The following is a 23522-nucleotide window of genomic DNA, read 5'->3' on the forward strand; positions in this document are numbered from 1 at the left end:
GTTCACAACAGAAGGTTAACCACCTTCCAAGGTTCATGAAAAATAATTTTCATGTCTTTAAAGAGTCCCTCCCCCTAAAGACATGGTGGTAACTTCTGTCATTGCACCAACAATGACTTGGAATCCCTAAAACATTAGGAAACCCAAATTTAGAAGTTTTGAGGTTCAAATATTCAAAATTTGAAACATACCTCAACCTAAACTTCTACTTAGTCTTCCTTAACCAATCCATCCTTGTTTTCGCATGAAAATACCCTTTTTATGGATACAAATGTATTTTTAGGGGTTTGGAATGGTTACCTAGACTCAAAGAGGTTCAAAGATGCTGAAATCAAACCTTCCCAGCCAAAATCAGCAACTTGGATCGATTGGAGTTGGGTTCCAATCGATTGAACCTTTCTGAATCGATCCACTGATCGATCCTGGATCGATCGGCTGATCGATCCAGCGAGCTTCTGCTCGCGGGAATTGCCGTTTGAATCGATCCATGGATCGATTCAGGAACTCCAATCGATCCATGGATCGATCGGAGCTCTGATAGTTGCTGAAATTCCATTTCAGTCAACTTCAGAATCCCCTAGAAAATTCTACAAAAATCCGAAAATTATGAAATTTCGTGTAGACATTATTTAGGGCATACTTAATCATGGAAAAATAGCTTTCTATGAAAATACATCATATTTTCAAAGATTGACACAAACTTGAAAACTTGCAAAAACTTTAGTGTTTCTCTTCAAGTTTGTGTCTAACTATTCAATGGTGATTACTATCAAAAGATAGCCTTCACCAAGGTTTTCCAAAAACATTTTAAAAACATTTTCAAAACCAATATCCCATCACATTCCTTGGGCATAATGCACATGACTTGTACATTAGCTTTCCCAATGATGGGAAAACACATAACTATGTGTTTTGATGAATTTAAAACTCAAAGGAATGCACTAAATCAACATCTTGAGTTTTGTTCATCATCCTAACATCTCACTTGTATCTTATGTGCACTAAACCACATACAAGTCACCTTATAGTCTTTGTGAGATGTAGATTTTGGTTTTTGCCCTAATCTAGGGATCATGCATATCTATCTTAGGCATTTTAGAAATATTAGACATCCACCTAGAATGTCACTTGTTAATAAGGGTTGTTAAATGCCATTTGTCCTTAATTACAAGGAATTAAACTAATGCATGATAATGTTATGGCATACATCAAAATAAAATAACTTTCAAAAGAAAGATTCCTATAACTACATGATGTATGAATGTCATGACATGGTATTTTTGAGTTTTTTTCATAGTGAAACATGAATGCAAAACTAGACATGATGTCATGGCATATTATGGGCAAACAATCATGGCAAGATTTAGCATAAATAAAAATATACCTAGATTAACTATCTAGGTATCCTTAAAGTCTTAGCTAAACTTACAACTTAAACCTAGATTGCTCTAAAGTGCTACAAGAGAATGCCAAAGCCTAAATTCGGCATTTCTAATTTCCTTGATTTAATGTATGCCAATTGAAAATAAATATGTCCTCAAATGTTGGCATATTCCATTTTTCCTCAAGAGTAGTACTTTTAAATTTAAGGCCCGGATTGCCTTAAATTGCCTAAGAACATACCAAAATCCCAACTTGATAGTTCTTATGAATTTCCCAAAATGTGCCATTTAAGATTAAAATCAATTCTTCCACCATTAGGCACATTTTACTCTTTCAAGGAGTAGTCAATAGGTCCATTTCATTTTCAAAGGTTAACTAAAACCTTTAAAATGCTCCTTGAGTGTCAATTTCCTCAAAGTTGGGTTAACTACCCTTCTAATCGGAGTTGACACTCTCTAACCCATCTATGGGGTAGAGAAGATTCTCCTAGGAACCCAACACCTATTGGTGCTCCTTGGATGCTCTAGGTACTCACTAGGGATAACTTCCCTAGATACCTTCCTAGTGACCTTGTTGGGCTTCTTAGAAGCCTTGGTCACATTTTCTAGGTCAACTCTAGGGATAGCCTCCCTTGTAACCTTGTTCGTGACTTTCTTAGACTTCTTAGAAGTCTTAGTCACTTTGGTTGCAAAGATACTTCTAGGGATATCTTCCCTTGTATCCTTGACTTGACCTCTAGACTTAGGGTTCGTTCCATAACTATATGGAACCCTATGATAACTAGGCACATCCTTCTTAGCCTTTGGTTTGTATCCCAAACCTCTATGGCCATTGGATGGCTTTTGTACCCCTAAACCTAGGTTATGCTCATTTTGCCCTAATAGGATATTTTCCATCCTTTTTAGGGTCTTTTCCATTTTATCAAGTCTTGACCTCAAGACTTGATTTTCCATCACTAAGTCCTTAGTTTTTGGTTTTCCATTAAGTTCATGAGCATATTTGTTCTTGGGCTTGTATCTAAAATCTTTAGAGTTATTGCCCAGACTTTTACCTACATTCCTAGCCTTAGGTGTAGTGGTTTTAGCATGAAAAGCTATATGTTTTTCTTTAACGCTATCATGCTTTCTATTTTCATGGTAAATAGCATTAAAATGATATAAGTTAGAACTATCATGCTTTTTACCATAATGTAAAGGGGTAGGCTCAATAAATGTTACCTTCTTCTTTACCTTGGAGGCTCCCCCTTGACTAGTGCCTCCTTGAGCCTTGACCACCTTCTTCCCCTTGGGGCATTGACTTCGGTAATGCCCCTTTTGATTGCAAGAGAAGCATATAATATGCTCCTTGCTCTTCTTTGTGTTGGGAATGATCTCCTTGGGCTTCGCCTTGCCCTTTTGTGCCACTTGGCCCTTCTTCTTGGCCAATTTAGGGCACTTGCTCTTGTAGTGCCCATGTTCCCTACACTCAAAGCATATAATATGATTTTTATTTTTAATTGAAATATTTATACCTTTGCTTGTAGGGGTGGCATCTTTCCCTTTGGATCCGGAGGTAGAAGCTTCCTCTTGATCCGATCTTGATTCTCCTCCATTTGATTTTTCTTGACTCATGGAGGTAGAAGCTTCTTCTTCAATCTCTTCATCTCTTGACCCGGATGTAGAAGCTTCTCCTTCTTCTTGATCCGGTGTCACCAAGGATTGCTCCCCCTCAATCCTAGAGGTGGAGGCTTCATCATCTTGAATATGAAACAAGGAGTATGCTCCCTCCTTGTTCCCTTCGTTGCATTCCCTTGAGGATGAAACTTCTTGGATCTCCTCTTCTTCAGAGGTTGAGCATCTCTCAACCTCGGAATCCTCCTCTTGGTCTTGCTCCAAAGAGTCACCCTCTCTGGATTTCTCATGATCTTGTACAGTGGAGGGGATCTCTTCATGAAGCTTGGCCAATTTGCTCCATAGTTCCTTTGCATCTTCAAATTCTCCAATTTTGCAAAGGATGGTGCTTGGCAATAAATTGACCAAAAGCTTGGTCACTTTGTCATTGGCCTCGCACCTTTGGACTTGCTCTTGGCTCCACTTGCTCCTTTTGAGTACTTTGCCCTTGGAATTTGTGGGAGCTTCAAAACCTTCCATGAGAGCAAACCATTGCTCTATCTCCATCATAAGAAAATTTTCGATTCTTGATTTCCAAGAATCGAAGCTTGTAGATGAATATGGTGGAGCCACCCTTGTATCAAATCCAAGTCCATCTTGGAATTGCATCTTGAAGTTGAGCTTCTTGAAATCTTTGACTTTTGATGAATTTGCTTCAACTTCTTCACCCTCTAGCTTTTCTTGTTATGCTTGACCCTTCCGGCGAAGATTCCGGTGAAGAGCGGCCTCGCTCTGATACCACTTGTTAGGACCAAAAGTAGCTAGAGGGGGGGGGGGGGTGAATAGCTCGTCGCGTGCTCGTCGCTCGGCGTTGCTTGTTCCTTCAAAGATGTGCAGCGGAAATATAAAGAAACAATCACACAACGCTAACACGGTTGGTTTACTCGGTATCCACCTCACAAGAGGTGACTAATCCAAGGATCCGCACCAACACACACACCCTCCACTAAATAAAACTCTCCTTTATGGCAACTACCAAGGGCGGAGAAGCCCTACAAGACTCAATACAAGAAGAGAGGGAAAGGATACAAGAAATACAAGCTTACAAGCTTACAATGAGTATAAACCCTAACCCTAGCTTCTCTTCTTGACTTTGATCCGCCTCTTGACTTGGAAAACTTCCAAGATCCTTCAAGAACTGGCGATCTGAGCTTTGCTGTGGAGGAGTGGCGAAATCTGGAGTGAATCGGAGAAGAGATGCCGCGCACGCCTGCAGCTATAAACGACGCCAACGGTCGGATCCCGATCGATTGAATTCCAATCGATCGGGAGGCTTGGATCGATCCACGGATCGATCCGGCGCTTCTCGAACCACGGATCGATCCACGGATCGATTCGGCCATTCCACATGGCGTCCCAATCGATCCACCGATCGATTGGGACGAATCGATCCACGGATCGATCCGGAGGCTCTCTGGGACCTTTGGATCGATCCACCGATCGATCAGAGCTGAATCGATCCAGCGATCGATCCAACACTTGATTTTTGTCCAAACCAAGTCCCAAACCTCCCAAACCAACATCCGGTCAACCTTGACCTGTTGGTATGTCATGCCTAGCATCTAGTCACTCCCTTGACCTGCTAGGACTCCCTTACCAAGTGTCCGGTCAATCCCTTTGACCCACTTGGACTTTTCTCTGTGCCAAGTATCCGGTCAATCCCTTTGACCTACTTGGACTCTTCTTTCATGCCAAGTATCCAGTCAATCCTTTGACCTACTTGGACTTCCCAGCACCAGATGTCCGATCATCCTTGATCCATCTGGATTTTCCCTTGCCTGGCTTCACTCACCAGGACTTTCACCTAGCTTCACTCACTAGGGTTTTCCATCTGCCTAGCTTCACTCACTAGGACTTTCACCTGGCTTCACTCACCAGGATTTTCCATCTGCCTAGCTTCACTCACTAGGACTTTCACCTAGCTTCACTCACTAGGGTTTTCCATCTGCCTAGCTTCACTCACTAGGACTTTCACCTGGCTTCACTCACCAGGATTTTCACCTGGCTTCACTCACCAGGATTTTCCATCTGCCTAGCTTCACTCACTAGGACTTTCACCTGACTTCACTCACCAGGATTTTCCTATGCCTGGATTCACTCACCAGGACTTTCATTCTGCCTAGCTTCACTCACTAGGACTTTCACCTGGCTTCACTCACCAGGATTTTCCATCTGCCTAGCTTCACTCACTAGGACTTTCATTCTGCCTAGCTTCACTCACTATGACTTCCTTCTGCCTAACATCCCAGTTAGGACTTCCCAGTCAAGTATCCGGTCAACCTTGACCTACTTGACTCTTCTTCAAATAACATCTTATTGTCAAACATCTAAACCCAAACCAAGACTCAGCTTGGTCAAACAGGTCAACCTTGACCTGAGGGATGTTGCACCAACAGTCCTCAGTACTAATCAAAGATAACAGAAAACCCTGACAGCCATGTGACAACAGCTTCTGAGCCTGAATCGCAGAAATGATCGATATGCCGTCATCTTTGATGCCAGTGAAATCCCACGAGGGTTGGTTCGGAGGCCGGAAAGTGACCACCCTCGTCTGGCAATCAACGGTAGCATGATATACTGACAGCCAATCCATGCCAAGTATGATATCAAACTCGACCATCTCCAATACTAAAAGATCTACTGTAAGTATCATGTTGCCAAAGTCTAACGGGCAACCTCTGACCTCCTGGGTGACATCTAAAGTATCACCGGACGGTAGGGAGACGGTCAATCGTTGTAGTCTAAAAGTAGGTAATCTACCAATCTCCCGCATAAAGGTACGGGATATAAAAGAATGTGAGCTACCAATATCAATCAATATATCAGCGGAAAATGCATAAATGGAAATCATACCGCGGAAAACGCATCCGTTGGCTCGCTGCGCATCCTCTCTAGTAATCGCATGAACACGTCCGGTCTCTGGCAGAGGAGGAGGTGGTAACGCTGCCAGCGGCTGCTGTGGCTGGGCAGAAGCCTGCCACTGAGGCGCTGCTGGATAATGTGCCAGAGAAGACTGAGAATGCGGCGACTGATATTGTGCCGATGGCTGGGACTGAGTCTGGTACTGGCCTAGAGGCTGAGGCTGCATCTGATATTGCCCCTGCGTCGGATAATAAGGTCCCGGAACAGAACTCTGGGGTGCTATGGAAGCACTGGAGTACTCCTGTCTAGAGATGTCAGACGGGTCAACCCGTGGAGGGCGGGTCGGCCCGTGGTGGGCTAACCATTTGGCGGGGCGGGGCGGGCCAACCCGCCAACTTGGCGGGTTGGGAAATTTCCAACCCAACCCATTCTAAGGCGGGTTGCGGGTTTGGCGGGCCAACCCGCGGGCCCATCAAAAATTTTTAAAAAAATTAAAAAATATTTCATATCTTCAACATTTTACTCCGAAAAAATTTTCTACAATTAAATGAATACATAAACATGTATTTTAAATATAAATGAACACAAACGAGTATTTATGTTGGATGAAAAGTACTATTTTTATTTCAAAATTATAACAAAGAAAGATAATAAATTGGCCTAAAACTTAGCTTACATGTGTTTTTCAACCCGCGGGCCAACCCAAGCCCGAGCGGGCCGACTCGCACGGGTCGCGGGCCTAGGCGGGTCGGCCCACGGCGGGTCGGCCCACGGCGGACTTGGGTTGATAAAATTCCAACCCAACCCGCTTAAATTGTTTGGCGGGGCGGGCCAACCCGACGGGCCCAACTCAAATTGACGGCTCTACTCCTGTCCATGCATGCCAAATGCTACTGCAGGTGAAGCTGTCCCCTGCTGATGATGTGAGCGCTGGAATCTCCACCCTCCTCGTCGAGACCTTGACTGACTGTGCTGTCCTCCCTGAGCAGTAACTCCGGGAGCAGTATGCTGAGCCTTCAGCTGGCAATCTCGACTCTGGTGCCCAGGCAGTTTGCAATAAAAGCAAACTGGCTGTTCCATAGTACAGGCTGTGGTGATGTGATATCTGGACCCACATCTAAAACAGCGAATGTTGCTGGCGAGTTGTTTCCGGTTCTGCTGTGGAGACCGGAAACGTCCTGAAGAAGACTGCCCTGATTTCTGAGGCTTACGAGATACCCCAGAAATATCCTGATCTGACCGACTGCGCCTGCTCTGCTGTGGCATAGCCTGTGACTGCTGGATCTGTCCAGATGTCTGACTCGGCTGCTTCCTTTTTCTATCCGAAAAAACTCTCTGCTGAGCTGACTCAATAATGAGGGCTCTGTACAACATCTCCGCATAAGATGTGATACCAAGACCGACAAGTCTTAGTTGCAAATGTCCATCCAGCCCCTGAATGAACTACTGCATACGTGAACTGTCCTCAGCAACTAGCTCTGGACAAAATCTGGCTAATCTGTCAAACTCTGTACTATACTCTGTGACCGATCGATTGTTCTATCACAAACTCAGAAAATCCTGCCGGCGAGCCATCTGATAAGCTCGTGGAAAGAAACGGCTCTCAAAAGCCTCTCTGAATCTGGCCCAAGTGATGTTCTACTCACCGATGATGGAATGCTGAGTAATCCACCAGGTGTCGGTTGCGTCCCGTAAATGAAAAGCAGCCAACTCTGCTTTCTCCCACTCGAAGCAAGCTATATAGAAGAAAGTCCGCTCCATAGTCTCAATCCAAGACAGGGCCACACTCGGATCACGGTCTCCTCTGAAGAGTGTAAATTGACTCTTCATCGACTCTGCCAACACTGGAATCCTGGCTCGTGCCGTAACAATGTCAGTGAGGTGTGTCGGAACGACTGTCGGGACTGGTGGAACCACTGGAGCTGGTGCTACAGGTGGTACCGATGCATAAACCGGAGGAGGTACTCCCGGTGCTGCTGGGTAAACTGGAGCATATGCCGTCGGTGACACTGTAGGGTGAGCATAGGTGGCCGCGGCTGGATGTACGGTAGGCAATGGTACTGGATGTGGAGTAGCCGGTATCCCTAATGCAGGTGTTGCTGGGTACACCGTATGTACTGGGAGCACAGGTGCCGATGGTGTCGGGTACACTGTAGGCCCAGGTGGCGGTGGTGCCGAATACGCCATAGGCTGGGCTGGAGCTGGTGTCGGGAATGCCAATGGTACCTCTGGTGGTACTAGAAATACAGTAGGAGTGGATACTGTCGGTGCAGCTGAGGTAGGTACCTCTAAGGGAGCCATCGGGGTCTGAGAGCCCGACGCGCCCGCAGCATGCTGAGTCTGTCCCTGGCTGACAGGCTCATTAACAGAAGGCATCTCTGGCGTATCCAGAGATCCCGCGGTCCTCGTACGTGGTCGTCCAGCACCAAGTCTCGCAGCAATACGTGTAGATCGCCTCATATCTATTAAATTATATCATAGATATTACTACAAGTATCAACAATTACTAAAATAATTTCATACTTAATTGCTGTCTGGAAATGTTCCGTCGCTGTCCAGTCCCCAAATTGACCTCGAAATTCTATACGAGAAAATCATCGGAAATCCATAATAAAATCCGAAACGAAAGTCCAAAATATATACGTAATGGAAAATCTGTGCAACCAAAAATAACTACCTAGTTTGACTCGCAAACTTGGGCTAGCACAATATATCCAGAATACTAAAAGCAGGTATCGCACCCTGCTCTGATACCAATAAATTGGTATCAGATAAATCTCAAAAAATCCAACACACGGAAACCAAACAAGTATCGCCAAACTTTGGCGCTCTGATACCATATCAATAGGTATCAGGTTATCCCAAATATCCAAAATACGAAAACAACGATCGTAAAACTTAAGCTCTGATACCACTAAATTGTCATGCCCCGGAGGAGTCCCTGTTCGAGAAAATTTCAGCAGCATCTCCCCTGTACGGCGGACAATCTGAAACTTTTCTACATCCTCATATATCTCAGCCACATGCGGCTGGAATAATAATATGTAAATAAACCATCACCACGCAGTTTATATAAATATAAGCAAACCAAAGCAGTAATACCATGACTCAAAATCAATCCTACTCAACTACACTCGTAAAGCTCAAATCCGATGAACTCACCTATTCTGCCGTCCAGGCAGGCATGTAGTAGAATAAATCCAAATCATACCAAAAATCCATCAAACGTTAAAAATCCATACAATATCCATAAGTAAAACAATACAAGACTAAAAACAAAGTCTGATAGAAAAACTAAGATAAAATAACAACTCAAGACCAGCAGAGGACTAGCACTATGTGCAGATGGGGACTAGCGACTGAAACTGCTCCGGACAGCCTCAACCTGAAAATATCAACAATGGAGGCGGGGTGAGTCCAACACTCAGCAGGTACAACTGATATGCAAAGTAAGGAAATAACACCTAGCACTAATCATGCGTACAGTCTCCTGATGTAATAAAGGTGAATACAAACTGAAGTGAACAGGAGAATACTGTACTAACCAGGACCTGGGTATAAAGACAAGCAATCCGAGAGGTATATAAATCCTGTATGCATGTCAAACATAGGTATCCAAACAATGTGCAGCATATAAATGCAGCAAACACAAACACAATCAATAAATGCATCATGCATATGATGCCAATATCATGGTCACCCCTGACGCCAGTGAGCCAACTCACAACAAAAGTGGGACCGAGTGGGTAGGGTTGTGACGACCGTGCACTCTGCATCACTACTCCTGATGAGTGACCGAGAGGACGGGACGTTGTCGGAGTACACACATACTCCTACCCCAAATTATAAATGGGGGAGCGCAATGCTCTCATCTCCCGGTACATGATGACGGGGAGGGGTCCCTAACGTGCTACACGCTGCGTCACACTACCCATGAGTGGACCAACGGAGCACCGGAAGAGCAAACTGACGTGCTACCATGCTGTGTCACGCTATCCATAAGCGTCACAACGGAGCACCGAACAGTGATGAAACTGGCGATGTGCTCGACAATAATGGAGCAATCCTATCACACAGCATGCAATCATGCGAATGGTGCATGACACTAAGCATAGTAATATACTGAATCAATCTATATACATATATGATGTGCACCATAGCAAATAAATCATATCAAGGGTACACAGATCAGGTAAGGTTTCAAATCTAGGTCCTGAACCTGGTGAAACATGGTATATCACTACCCCTATAAGCATGTATAAGCAGGTAAAGAATAGTATGAGATGTAAAACAAGCAATCAACCAAGCATGTAACAGGTATTGGGTAGTGATAAACCGAAACAAATAAGAAACATAATCTTTGCTATTTGTTAATTTCATTACTATGCATATCAAATGACATAAGTCAAAAGTACCCGCGTCCAATAAGAAAGATCCAATCGTCCAAGTCTAACGTCGAGATACTCGTCTCGCGTCAAAGTCCTATAATGCCAATAGATATACGATTATTTAGCTAAATTCCTATAAATAGCTAAATAAATTCTTTAACCCTAAATTAGGGCAAAACCCTAATTTCAAAAACACATAAACCTAATCGACATTCACATGATCGTCCAACTACAAAACATATCAAATTCATGTGTACGCTAATAAAATTGAAACAAGTCCTCTATTCATCACCTCAACACTAAACCTCTCCGGTTAAATCACAGCCAGACAGGTCAGTCGCCAGCAACTGCTAGAAACCCAAGTAAAGCCCTGCAATTCATTGTTCAGATCATAAAATGGGATTCACGAAATTAATTTCCAACAGATACCCCAATTCCCGGAATAACCTAAGCAACTTACCTTACTTTTCAGCAGGGATGTTGTTGCCGGAGAAAGGTAGTCACTGGATGGTGGCCACCGGACCCAAGAAAAGGTCTTAGAACAACTCCTTGCAGGTTTTCCCCTTACTGGTCGGACATCAAACATGAGATCAAAATGGAGATCACAATACAACAACAACCTAATCATCTTACCTTGCTGTCACACTGCCGAACCACTCCTGCTCTGAGGAGGAGGCAAGGTTCGGAGGTAGGGCACAGGAGGCGTGACCACAGTGAGGGAGACGATGTGGAGGCAGTAGCGAGATGGAAGAAAGACTCGCCGCTGGATGCTAGTGAACCGGCGCTAGGGTAGAGAGGGACGGCGGTCGGCTGTGCTCAGATGTCGCCGAAGAGATGGGTGTCGCGACTGAGGCTAGGGCTCGGCTCTCCAGTGAAAGGGGCGGTCGGCGCTAGGTTCGAAGACGGCGGCGTCGGCAGAAGGAAGGCCGGCGGTGTCTCGTCGGACCTGAGGAAGGGAGGGGAAAAATTCCGGAGGCGGCGTCGGCGGTGACGCTAGGCACAGAGGCGATCGGCGCTAGGCGGGAGGGCTTGGCTTCACAGATAAGAGGAGAAGATGAAGAGGAGGGCTCGGCGGAGGGGTTGTATGTTCGAGGAGGAGTAACCGCCGCCGGCGGTTTGGGCAAGGAGGAGAAAGGAAGGGCGGCGTCGGGATGGCTCGGGTGTGAGGAGGGAGGCTAGGGCACGCGGGGGAGAACTCGGGCGCGAGATTTCAACGAGGAAAAGAAGAAATAAAAAATAAAGAAAAGGAAATAGAAAAAGAATTAAGAATATAAGCATTTCCTTGCTTAAATGGGTAGCCTAAACAGGCTTTTCCGTGCCCCATTTTTGTCCCCATTAACTCATCCATACGAGCTCCGAAAAATTTCCGAAAAATTTCTAAAAATTCCGGAAAATTCCCTTATTAATATTCGCCTATTTTCAGTTATTTACAGAAGGAATCTCAAGTTGTTTCAATTCATGAATGGATTCGAAGTTCAACAAATTAGTGGTGGATCTGTAGTAGCAATAATTCGAATTACAACTCAAAATTCTCTAGTAAACAAGCTGAGATTACCTTGAATTTCAGGATTAGAATTGATTGAAGCTGAATGGTTACCTCATTGGAGTGATACACCACGCAATCAAATGTTGAATGGTATATGCTGTAATCTAGAATTGAAATTGAATTTTGGAACCTTAGGCAGCTACAACTTCTGAATTCTTACAAATTTTAATTTCTGTATTGCTGAAACACAGAAACTGAATTTAGGAATATGTTTGCTGATTGTAGCTGAATTCTAGAATCCAGAATTCAGTTTTGTTTGTGTGCCAAGTCTTGGTTATAGACTTCTAATTAGTAAGAGGTCCGAGTGAAGTTGATGATCTTCTATTATTATTTGGTATTCTAATTTCTTCAAGCCTTACATGATTTCCATAAACAGAAATTTTGCAGATAGAAACTGTAGTTGTTGATTACCATTAATGGGAACTCAAGTTCTAACCAATGCATTGCTGAATGAAATTCTTTATCAAGTTAAATTCTTCGAGCAAGGTTCTAATAGGTTATGATCTCTGAAACTTAAATTGCCTCAATTCTGGAACTGAAAATCCTGAATTAAGGTGTCCTAAAATTAGTAGTAGTGAAACTACTGGTCTGCACGAATTTGATCCGGGTCTTCACTAATGCAGTACTGGAAATTACAGTATTCAAAGCTGTGCGTTGGCTCACAATTTCTGTAATTAGAATATAAAGAAACAGATTACAGAAGCCATTATCAGATTTGAGGTTGAGTCGGAATGTACATCAAAATTTCAAATTCTGAAATTGTGAGTTGCAGAAATAGATTTGAATTGCTAGTTTTGGAGCTGTGTTTGATTATTGCTGAATTTTGTGATCAAAGCTGCAATTGGTGGTTAAAGGAATTTGATTTGATTTTCTACCAATGCAATAGAGATGCACATTTTTATTGAATCTTCCAAAGACAGAAACAGAGAAAGGAAACCTGCAGTAGAGAAAAAAAATAGTGGTTAAAGTGTGTTAAGTAATTGGAAAGCATGATATGTTTCATTGTCCGAGACGACCAATGTTTGAAGTGTGGGGGAGGGAACTCTTCTCCATAAGGTGATTTGAGATTGTTTTAGTTTCCAAATGATGGAATTTAAGTGGAAAAACAGTAAGAAAAAAAAATAGTGGCAAGACTAAGTGTATCAAGTGTGAAGATAGAGTATCAAGATTTTTGGATAGCCATTAAATTGAAAGAGAGGTTAGCTTGATCTTTTGAATTGGTAATGACAAATGGTATTCATCTCTTTTCACATCAAATTGGTCAACTCATCAAGTATATTCCTCCTATACTCTCATTTTCTCACTTTCTTCATTGAATTCTTTTCTTTTGCCTACTACATTCACTTCAATTGTTCTTTTCGATTCCATTTTAATTCTTGATAAAATCCTTTTGATTCATGTATGCTATGTTTTATAGTGGTGGAGAAGTAGAAAATAAGCAAGCTTATGGTAGTGAAATGTTGTGAGTGACATTGAGTGAGCTCCACATATATGCATATTTGAGTGTGAGAGTTAGAATAGGTAAATCTTATGAGATTATAACTTGCTTAATTTTTCAATTGGATTGAAACTACCACACCTATTGATTATTGTTTGTATTGTATTCATAATTGTTTGTGATCTTTAGATGACCTTAATTAATTACCTTTTACTATCTTCTAGTTATTGCTAGGGAATTTGCGTGGAGATGATTTTTAGGTTTTCTCTTGACTTGAACGGGACGTCCAAGACTAAGTGTAGGGGATTTGATAACCATGATTTTGTTACATTATTTTGATTCATAATGCATGTTTTTAATGATCTTGTTCGTAGATAAAACCTATGTTTACATCATATTTCATGCATTATATTTATTTTGAACTCAATTGTAAATTAGATTATAATCATGGTATTTGATGCTAATAGTTAATATATTCTTTGTAGGTATCAAAAGGATCATGATCCGATCAAATCAGATCAGAATTGCAATCAAATCTAGGGCTAAACAAGGTCATCAAGTTTTAAAAGCATTATGGATCGTTCATCCAAGATTGGAGCCGATCTAAGTCATCAATTGAAGATCCGGTCCATCCAACCTAATGAAGAGCAGATCTTAGCCGTTGATGAAGATACGTGTTAGGACCGAAAAGTAGCTAGAGGGGGGGGGGGTGAATAGCTCTTCGTGTGCTCATTGAGCTTCGTTGCTTGTTTCTTCAAAGTGATGCGCAGCGGAATACAAAGAAACAAACTACAACAATGCTAACAATAGGATTTTACTTGGTATCCACCTCACAAGAGGTGACTAGTCCAAGGATCCACGCACACACACACACACCTCCACTAATAAACACTCCTTTTCGGTAACTACCGAAGACGGAGAAGCCCTACAAGACTCTCAATACAAGTAGAAGAAAGGGTAGTAAAGAATAAGCAAAAGCTTACAAGAGATGCAGTAAAAACCCTAGCTTCTTCTTCTTCTCGTTGCAACTCGCCTATTGACTTGGATGAACCTCCAAGAACCTTCAAGAACTGGCGGTGAGGAGCTTAGAGAGTGCTGGGGAGGAGCTGTGATGAATCTAGAATGAATCAGTGAAGTTCTGCTGAAGGAATTGCACGCCAACAGCTATAAACGACGCCAACGGTCGAATCCCAATCGATTGGATTGCTCCCAATCGATCGGGGAGGCTTTGGATCGATCCACGGATCGATCCAGAGTGCCTCTGTGCTCTGGAAACATGCCTGGATCGATCCACGGATCGATCCAGCGCTTATCGCGCGAAGCAGCAGCGTCCTAATCGATCCACTGATCGATTGAGACATCTGGATCGATCCACGGATCGATCCAGAGGGGTTCTGTTCGCGGGGACTCACCGGATCGATCGGCAGATCGATTCAAATCTTCTGGATCGATCCACTGATCGATCCAGATCTGCTGGATCGATCCACAGATCAATCCAAAGCTGCTGGATCGATCCACGGATCAATCCAAACCTGCTGGATCAATCCACGGATCAATCCAAACCTGCTGGATCAATCCACGGATCAATCCAAACCTTGGTTTTTGCCCAAAACCAAGTACAAAGCCCCCTAAACCAACATCTAGTCAACCATGACTTGTTGGTACATAAGACCTAGCATCTGGTCACCCTTGACCAGCTAGGACTCTCTCACCAAGTGTCTGGTCAATCCCTTTGACCCACTTAGACTTTTCTTTTCTTGCCAAGTATCCGGTCAGTCCCTCTGACCTACTTGGACTTTTCTTTCTCGTGCCAAGTATCCGGTCAATCCCTTTGACCTACTTGGACTCTCACCAGATGTCTGGTCAACCTTGACCCATCTGGATTTCTCTTGCCTGGCTTCACTCACCAGGACTTTCCCAATTGCCTAGCTTCACTCACTAGGTCTTTCACCTGGCTTCACTCACCAGGACTTTCCCAATTGCCTAGCTTCACTCACCAGGACTTTCCCAATTGCCTAGCTTCACTCACTAGGTCTTTCACCTGGCTTCACTCACCAGGATTTTCCTCCTGCCTAGCTTCACTCACTAGGACTTCCCAATCAAGTATCCGGTCATCCTTGACCTACTTGACTCTTCTTCAATCAACCTTGCATTGTCAAACATCGAAACCCAAACCAAGACTCAAGCTTGGTCAACCAGGTCAACCTTGACCTGAGGGATGTTGCACCAACAATACGAAGCTTTTGATCCAAATTTGAAGTCATCCAGCCATTAGATGAGATCGAAGTAATCTGGACCGTTCGATCAGATTGGGAGAGGTTTAAAACCTGAGAAGCTACAGTGCATTCATTGAGCTCGGCGTTTCTCGCGACATCCCACTGTTCATCCTTCGTCCCCGATGCTCCCCTTCCACAAGCCAGATCTATGAGCGAGTCTTCTTCATCACCGACGATCACTGAGCTGCCGTCATTCGTTGTCCGAAGTCAGAGAGCGGTAGAGAGTGTTCCCCAGTCCGCAAGTTGAATTTCTGATCCGCAATCCAGATTGAGGTTCCCTGATTTGTGATGTCCATCAGCTGATCATGAGCTCGAAGGGCGTTCCCAGAAGCTTCCGATTCATTTCGGACTTCCACTTCATCTGTTGCACTCGATGTGATCTGATCAATCGATTGAGTGACACAATTTCCAGAATTCAGCACCTATTCTTCATGCGATAAGAGTGCCAGCCAGTCCATGAGCTCGAAGGGCGTTCCCAGAAGTTGTGACTGTGGGCTTGCACTAGCTGGTAGCTTGGTTCTTCGCCAGTGGTTGCTTGATGGGCGTTCCCAGATGCAACTCTGTTTCACAACAGAGAGGAGAGGTTTGGTTCCGGATTTGGGTTGTGGAATGTTATTAGTTAGTGTTTTTTTTTCATTTCTCATACATTTGCTCAGATCTGATGATCTGAAAGTTAGATTGTAGTTTAATTCTTAGTTTGAATTTCCTATTTCGTTCTCTACAAATTAGTGTTTAGTTTCAATTTATAGATTTAGAAAACCCCCCTTGTTTGATTCATTAGATTTGTGTGGTTGTGTTCATGTTTAATTGTTGAATGAATCATTTGAGATTTTCAGTGTTTACCTCTATTAGACATTGTTGAATGTGATTGAGAATTGAAGACTTGGAGATTGAGTTGAGTGTTGAATTTGATTGTGATGGTGAATGAAATGTTAATTTCAGTTTTGAAATTGAATTGAGTTTAATGGATATTGTAATTGTGAATTGTAGAGATAGAAAATTGAATCATTTGTTTCAATGATGCATTAGAATTTGAATCAATTATCCTCAATTGTTGTTAACTTGATGAGGTGGAGTTTAATCATGTTTAGATGAGGATGAACATTCTTTGATTCAATTCTTGATTTAATTAGATGAAAACAATTTGTAATGTGAGTCAAATGGAAGTGCTTAGTTGAGCTTGTTGATATAAGAATTCAATTTGAATCAATTTTAGAATTAGCACACACTTACTAGTTATCCTTGGAAAAATATGACTTGGGACTTCTTACTACAACACTTATCTTAGTTTATTTGGGTTCCCTATTTTTATTAATTAGAGCGCCTAGTGACATGCAAAACGGTGACTATCAATTAGTCGATTGCTACTCTCTAACAATCAACTGATATCTCTATTTCAGGCTTACCAAGACTAAATTCTCACCTTGCCTAGAATTTGATTGTCCTCAACCTATCAGGATTTCCTTGCCCAACATCTAGTCAATTTTGACCTACCGAGACTTTATGTTATCTAGCATCCGATTCACCTTGACCTGTCAAGACTTTACTATTGCCTAGCATCCGATCCACCTTGACCTGCCGAGACTTCACTATTGCGTAACATCCGATCAACCTTGATCTATTGGGATTTCATCATTGCCTGAAATTATATCAATCTTGACATTCTAGGACTTCACCACTGTCAAGCATCTGGTTCTCCTTAATCTATTTGAACTTCTCTCATTGTTAAGTATCTGATCAACTTTGACATACTTAGGCTTCACGTCTTATTTCAAGTGTTCAATCCTTCATGATCCAATTGGACTTCACTTCTCATGTCAAGTGTTTGGTCTTTTATGACTCACTTGGACTTTGTTCTTATGTCAAGTGTCCGGTCAACCGTGATCCACTTGAGCTTTTTTTTTCATGTCAACTCTCTATTGGACTTTTGGCCATAAAGTGTCTGGTAAATCGTGATCCACTTAAATTTCTCTACTATTAAGTATTCGATTAACCTTGACCCATTTGATTTTTCTCTTGACCATTCACATCCAAGTCAATCTTGTTCAATCTAACTAGAGGTTAATTGCACTGATAATCTTCCTCTCCAATAAACTTTCTCTTCTACTTGATGTTTTGCTTTTGTCAACAAATATGTTATTCCAACATTGAAACTCAACTTGAGCCAACTCGAGCCTGATCAACTTTAATCATTACACTAACAATATTTTAGAATTCCTAAACCTTTAGGAAATTTCAAAAAATATATATTATGAGGTTAAAAATTCAACCAAATCTTAACCTCCCCGTCAATTCTACATTCTTCTTCTTTTAACATTCCTTTTTTTATTTTTACTAAGAAAATTCTCTTTAAATTTTATCCAAGCATATCATAGGTTAGAGATAGCTAAAATATTTAAGTGAGGAAAGATGACTAAAACAACCTGAATTAGTCAAATTTCATCATATCAATTGACAGATAAAGACCAACAGTTAGATTAATACCAATAATAATAGATTGAATTGTCTGAAAGAGTTGATTGTTCGTTTGATAATATAAATATTGAAACAATCAACATTCAAAAATACATAAGTAATTCTATTATTTTAAAAAAATTACATATATTATTTACATCAAATACTATTAAGGAAAAATATTTTTTTTAAAAAATATCTCTTATTTTAAAAGGATGTCACAAAGTTAGAAACCATTGAAATATTCCATGTTTTACTCTAACTTTGTATCAACTTAATTAATAGTGATTTCTATCAACAAATAGAGTTCACCGAGACTTTTCAAAATGATTTAAAAACATTTTTCAAAATTATTTTAAGTTTAACGTTTATATTTTTCATTGGTTATTGTAATATGCCGTGGTCAAAGTATAACACATTTGTGATATGTTTCGTAGTTAGGGTCTAGTTAGAGGAAGTGTTTATACAACTCAATTGTTATAGTGAATGGGTAAACGGTTCACTTCACTAATTGTTTTAGTTGAGCTGAAATGCCTCCTGGCTTAGGGAAAATCCTATTGTCAATGGCAAGTAAGATATCATAGTGATATTTTTTTTTACAATCTATCTCCAAGATATATGATGAGGAATAAATTATAATGTTAATTTATAGTTAACCATCAAGTAGTTAAAAGGTGGGAAGAATTTTTTTTTCAAGGATATATATCTGCTAGAAATTGATCTATTATAATAAAACTATCACCTTCTAATCAACTGAATATCCTGTGAGGCCAGTGTACGCTTTAGTGATGCTAGACTAAATAGCATTTTAACGTCGCTAAATTAACAGTGCTATAGTGTCTCTAAATTAGTGATGTTTTAGCAACGTCAAACTCTTTTAGTGAAATTTATGACATTGTAGTGTTGTCGAGACATATTTTGACAATTTATGATACTTTAGACAACTTAACATTATGAATATGTGACACTTTAGCACGGTTAATTATTCATTTTAACATTAGCATCTTTATAATATTTCATTAAAACTTTCTTTTCATATTTATATATTTACAAATACAACATATAATCAATATAAATAAAATATATACATATTTTCAACACAATAAATACGTCACAACAACTTAAAGCAAACCAAATCGATGTAGTAATCAAAATTTAAGGACAAAATGTTACCTTATCGAGCCAATAGACTTTTAAAAAATAAAATAGATCGCACGAATCTTGTAAATACTTCTCATATTCAATACAAGTATCATCCTATATTGAAGGTTAATACATGCATAGTCTTGTAACACATTTTCGACGATCGACTTCAATAAAATATATATGTATTATGAACTTGGTTATCTAAATATAAGACACTCACAACTTGTGTAAATGTAACGAGGAGCTTCCACTACCACTATCTAAATGTAGTGTGATTTGTATAAGGGTAGAATCTTTTTGATGTAGCATAAGTCTAGTAGTGTTAAAAACAAGCATTATATATTGCATTTTTGATGAAAGTATAACAAAAGAGAACAAGTGCTTTGACAAAGACAATGATAAATGAGTCCATAGTTTTCCATAAAAGACAATAATTACTATTCATCTTGTCAACCCACCATGTCAAACACTTTGCTAGCTTAGAATTCTACTACTTAGACTCTTAACTATCCAAGGGTGTTTTGAATGCGAAAACAAACACTTGAGTGACTTGAGATTCAAAATTGAATAGATTGATTGTTTAAATATAACATTCCTGTGAAACCTGTTAGAAGTTTAATTAAACTTGAATATACGAATCATAAATGGTTTATGTACATGAATATTACAATTCATGTGGCAAAAAGGCGATTCGTTCGCCCCCAGCGCCTCCGTCAACCCGTCCCTAGGCCAACACGGAGGAGATAAATCACGGGCGGCTACTAGCCATTAGTGCAAATGGCCAAGACATGGGGGAGGTTATGTTCGGTCATGCCGAGTTTCCACCCCAAGACCTCATGTGGCAACACCCCATGTCTTAACCATCGCACCGCCCCGAGGGGATTACAATTCATGTATCTAGATAGAATAAGTTCATACATCTAATTAATGATGTATGGTCTTGGAGTTTCTATTGAATAGTACATAGATACTTATGTAATGTGAAGTTGCAAGATGAATATTTTTTTCAATACAAAAGTCATTATACTACAATTTTTGTCTCTTCCTAGAAACCTTTTGAGAGCCAACAACTTTTCAACAAAGTGGTATCAGAGCCAATGACATCAAAGTCCTTTTCTTTCCAATATCCCCAACTTACCAAAATCAACCATGAGAATTGATCACTTAGAATGAAAGCTATTCTTGGATCCCAAGGAGAATGAGATATAGTTGAAAATGGTTTTGAAGAACCCTTAGATGTGACAACTCTACCTCAAAACTAAAAGGATACTTTGGAGAAAGAAAGAAAGAGAGATTAAAGTACTCTTATCATCATTCATCAAGGTTTGGATGAAAACATGTTCGAGAAAGTTGCCAATGAAACAACATCAAAGAAAGTGTGGGAGACGCTTTACAACTCTATTATGGGAGTAGACAAGGTGAAGAAGGTTCTGTTGGTGCAATCGACCTCCAGAATTTTAATATCTGACAAATATATTTAATGGTGCTTGATCAAGGAAAAGGGTGAGAAGTCTACCGAGTGAGTAGTTCTAACTGCGATTAGGTAAGAGAAATCTTAGTTACTGCTAGACAAGAGAAATCTTGGTAGATCATGGAAACTACGTAGAAATATTCGATAGGTCTGGAGGGTCTGATATCGAATCCCTAGCGGATTGATCCAATGCTGAGTCATGGTGAGTGAAGCCAGGTGGAGAAAACTCTAGGAGGTAATCTTAGGTCTTGGTGAGTGAAGTCAGGTGGAGAAAATCCTAAAGGGAGGTAACTCTAGGTTCTAGTGAGTGAAGCCAAATAGAGAAAATCTTAGGGGGGAGGTAACCTTAGGTAATGAGAAGTCTTGGAGGAGTGAACTTTAAGTAAGGTTGATCGGATGGTTTTCGGTCGACCACGCATGGTCTACCGAACCAACGGATCTTGGTAAATCTAAGTTTATTTCTACCATAGTATTTTACATTACTATTATTACTGTTGACTAATGTAGTATTATAGGAAAAGTTTTAGTGGATTATGCGATCAGACACTGAGTAGAGAAAGTCCAAACGGGTCTAGAGAACCAATGTCTGGCAGGTAGGTTGAGGTAAGCAATTGGAGGAGTGACGGTGAGGTCGTGTTCTGGAAAGGAACAACCTTAGGTCGTTGATCCAACTGAAGAAATTGAGAAGGTTTCCAAGTTGAGATCAAGACAGTTCTATGGTCAATTACTACTCATGCATCATATATTACTATTCTAATATTTGTTTTGTTGGAAATATATGTCTAACTCTGTTTTGCAAGAACCAGTCTGATCGGTTGACTGAACCCGTAGATCGGTGGACCGAACTAGGTTGATACAGAATAGAGATCAGATCGAGCTAAAGCAAAGATAGAAGCCTGGCCGATAGGTCGACCGAACCCAAGGATCGGTCGACCCAACAATTACTACATTAATGAAGACTTAATGGTGAACAGGGAAACTACACTATTTGGTGGACCAAACTACCAAACAAGGTGATCGGTCTGTTGGTGAGGGAAGCATCCGACGATCGAACCGGTGTTTTGATTATGTCAAAGGGTTCAAGTTAAGTTGTTTTGTTATCTAATGAGCTTGAACAAGTGTACAGGAAAGTCCTAATTGCGGTTAGGCAGGTGGAAAATCCTAAGGGACGGTAACCTTAGGTCCTAGGGGGTGGTAACCATAGGTGAAGGAGAAAAATCCTAAGGGGGGGGGGTAACCTTAGGTCCTAGGGGGTGGTAACCCTAGGTGGAGAAAAACCCTAGGGGGCGGTAACCCTAGGTCTTAGGGGGTGGAAACCCTAGGCGGAAAGTCCAGTCAGTCTGGAGAACCGGACTGGCATAAGGTAAATCTCCTGAGTGGAGTAGGTGAGGACGCGTTCCCCGTAGAGGGAACAATAGGCGTCGGGTCGACCTAGGGTTTTCAGTCGGAAACCCGAAGTCAGACCCGGACAGTCCGAAGGCTGTCAATACATTTGTTTATATATTATCGTTTATGTTCTAACTCTGTTTTGCAGGAAACTAATACTCTTGTACAGGGTTAGTACTGACCGGGATCGGTTGACCGAACCTTGGGATCGGTCGACCGAACCTCCAAGCTACCAGACCAGATCGCCAGAAGTTGGACCAGGTTCGACTAGGGATCAGTCGACCGGACCTCGGGATAAAGTTTGACCAGATCGAAGCAGAGCGATGGATGGACGGATCAGATGCGGTGGAGATCATCTGATCGGTTGACCGAACGTGGGGATCGGTCGACCGATCCGCTTCGGCTCAAATCTGATCCCGAGACTTGGGGATCTGGATCGGATCAGACCTTGTAGAACTATAAAATGAGGCCTCGAGGTGCAGCTCAGGACATCGAACTCCGAACAGAAGTCTTGTGCTCTCGTGTGCTCCGTACGCTTCAACAACGCTCTGCTGCAACAACGAACTGAACCTCAAACGCTCTTCTACTTTCTTGTTCGTTGGTAAAACTTTCTTATTTGCACTTAACTGTAATTTCTTCTAGCTTGTAATAGTTCGAATTTATAGTTGTTGCCCACCGAAAGCGGTCAAGGACCGCGGGCCTTCGAGTAGGAGTCGAGATAGGCTCCGAACGAAATAAAATACTCGTGTCTTGTGTGTTTGCATTTACTTTCCGCTGCATTTTCTAATCTGTGTTTTAAATCGCTAAAAATAGCCACGAGCGCTATTCACCCCCTCTCTAGCGCTTTCGATCCATCACGGTCGACCAAACAATTAATGCTCTTAATTACGTGAAGATCGGATCTCAGCGAAGAAGGAAGGACTCGTGTTCAATCGATCGATAGGGTGATCGATCTACCAAATAGATCAATCGACCGAACGACTTTTCGGTCGACCAAACAAGGCTTATAAAAGGGGAGCTCAAGGTCCGAGGCAGTAAATCGAATTCTAATTCACTCTGTGCTAAAGCTCTAGTTCATGCTGCTCTACTACTAATCTTCAAGCAAGCTACTGCTCCAATGACGTATCGATGATCTTCATCACTATTCTTGTCGATATATTTCATTCAATCTTGTATTGTATTTAATTTGAAAAAAGATATTAGTTTGTTACTATCTTCTACTTGCATTTATACGTATTGCTTCTTTCTAAAGATTTTGAAGAGAAGAATCATAGTGGATTGTCTAACGGAGCGATTAAAGATCGCGGGTCTTGGAGTAGGAGTTAACATAGGCTCTAAACCAAGTAACCATCTGAATCATTTTTATTACTCTTTCTTTTTCCCTGCTTTACTTTGATTTGTTTGTTTCGATAAAAGAAAAAAATTTTAACAAGCGATATTCACCTCCCTGTATAGCTTCATTTTGATCCTTCAATTGGTATCAGAGTAGGTCGCTTTGAATTTACTTAACACTTTTTCGAGCA

Source organism: Zingiber officinale, chromosome 2A, assembly GCF_018446385.1.
Source record: "Zingiber officinale cultivar Zhangliang chromosome 2A, Zo_v1.1, whole genome shotgun sequence".
Classification (NCBI taxonomy): Eukaryota; Viridiplantae; Streptophyta; class Magnoliopsida; order Zingiberales; family Zingiberaceae; genus Zingiber; species Zingiber officinale.